Source organism: Frankliniella occidentalis, unplaced genomic scaffold (genome assembly GCF_000697945.3).
Source record: "Frankliniella occidentalis isolate FOCC.00 unplaced genomic scaffold, Focc_3.1 Scaffold21, whole genome shotgun sequence".
Lineage (NCBI taxonomy): Eukaryota > Metazoa > Arthropoda > Insecta > Thysanoptera > Thripidae > Frankliniella > Frankliniella occidentalis.
Window position 1 is genome coordinate 3,430,335 of NW_026267151.1, and position 2,189 is coordinate 3,432,523.

General features: G+C 61.3%; 1 protein-coding gene across 1 annotated transcript in view; it reads right to left on the reverse strand.

Moving 5' to 3' along the window:
• Positions 1 to 2,189, reverse strand: part of LOC113205427 (dynein light chain Tctex-type) — an 8,367-nt gene that overhangs the window by 5,763 nt on the left and 415 nt on the right. The gene's annotated exons all lie outside the window — the stretch shown is intronic.

Here is a 2,189-nt window from a genome sequence, read left to right on the forward strand (position 1 = left end):
TCGGCCGCCTGCGACGCCTCGTGCGTGTCCTGGTTGGAGTGCCGCCGCCTGTGCGCCGGCGCGCTGCACTGCCCCGCCGGCTGCTCCTGCAGCAGGTCCCCGGGGCCCGGCGGCCAGTGGGGCTTCCACTGCCTGGTCTCCGAGAGGAACGCGTCCAGGTCAGCAGTGCCCGTCTTCACGCGCAACCGGTGCGTCGTCGAGGTCATCAACATCACGGGGGCGCACCCAACGCCCCGGAACTACCGCCTCCCCGCAAACATCAGTCACTACACCTACGTGAGTGCCCACCCCCACCATACCGGGTGCGGGCTGGCGCGCGGCGCTTCAAGCAGCAGGCTTTCTGTCCCCAGCTCAAGGAGCTCCGTGTGGAGGGCGTGGACCTGCGGCGCCTGGAGCCGCACGGTCCGCTGTCGCAGCTCGTCCACCTGCAGCTGCTGTCGCTGGCGCGCAACGCTCTGGTGGAGCTCGGACAGTTCGCGCTGAGCGGACTCTATCAGCTGGTGCACCTCGACCTGAGCGCCAACCAGCTGCGCACACTTCATTCCGGGGCCCTCCGGAACGTCTGGAGCCTCGAGCACCTGAACCTCAGCGGGAACCTCCTGTACGGCCAGCATCTCCGAGGCCCGCTGTTGAGCTCCGCGCTCCGTCTCAGGGTCCTTGACCTCAGCGACAACCCCGTCACCTTCTTGCCCACCGAGCTGCTGGAGCACTTGCCAGAGCGATGGGTAGGAGCGGGCAATTTTTTATTTGTATCGTGTGCCAGTGAGGTAATTGTTGTACGGGGCGTATCTTTGAATACGCTCCAGTGTTACGGGTTTGCATACTCTTTACGCCCGTAAGAGGCCATGGCCCCTGCGCAGCATGCTACTCTAGGGAGTATGCAATCCCGCTGGCAGCGTGTTCAGATACACCCAGTACTGAACCCGCGCCGCGCCCACCTAACTCGTCGGTATCTCCCACGGCAGAGCCTGCGCGAGTTCTACTGCCGCAACTGCGGCATCACGTGGTTTGCTGACCAGCCCTCGCCATTCGGGAATCTGCCTATGCTCAAGGTAATTAGAGTTACTTTTGTTTGCACCCTCCCTCCCTCCCTCCCTCCCTATGTATTTTGGCCAAACTGGGCGTGTATCGGGGGCAGTGGGGGGCAGAAGTGCTCGGCTCGGTGCACCTCTACCCGCCCCTAACCCGGACGCCCCCACCCCCGCCCCTCGTGGCCGGGTCGGGGCGAGCCCACAGGAGCAGAGGAGCGGTGTCGAGCCGTTGTGAGCCGGCAGTCTGTCAACGCCGGGCGGGGTGGAGCGAGCAGCCTGGAGCAGGGCAGGGCAGGGGCGAGCACGCTGCACCAGCAGCACCGGGCCGCGCCACGACATGGAACTTTTCTGGGCGTGGTGAGTGCGATCGCTACGACCTAGAGTTCATTGCCTTGTCGTTGATTTTTTTTAGACAGGACTAATGGTTTCCGAAGACCGTCTCTACCAGAACGCAAAGTGGTTCTTGGACAGTGAAATGAATGGGGAAAATGCCTGTGCTAAGTTGTGCAGTGACCCCACAGAATCAATGTTTATAAAACATTATTACAACAAATTTAATTATACAGAGGTGATACAGGCTGATTCACGTCTCGCACTTTCGTTGTTATACTTGTATCGCATGCACGTGGGCGAGCGGGTTGCCTACTCGCACGCGGCCTAAAGAAACGGTGAGCAGAGAGGATATGCAAACCCGCCCGCACCCGTGCATGCGGCACAGTATACCTACGAAAGTGCGCGGCGTGAATCAGCCACCTGGTATTGATTCCATCACACTACGCCCGAAACAAGTTAGAAGTTAGGGTAGTATCTACCATCTGCCCCGCCCACTCCGAAGCAAAGGCTCTACTAAAGAAAGCCCTTGTCCTAGGGTCGTCCTGGCCGCCGTCGCTCTCACCGGCGAGAGGTGTCTGACGGCGGCGCACCAGGGGCGCGCGCAGGATCACGACCCTCCGCTCGCCGGTGGTCGACACGAGGTGGCCGCCAGCCCTGTAGCGGCCTGGTTCAACCATGTCGCCGATCAGGCCGGGTGTGGCTGCACGGCGCGGATCGCCTCTTCCCTGGAGTGCTTTGTTAAGAAAAGATGTGTCAAGATGTACGACTTCGACGAGCACCTCAAGCGCATCCAACGGATGGCATCCAGTTCGGACGACTTTCTGC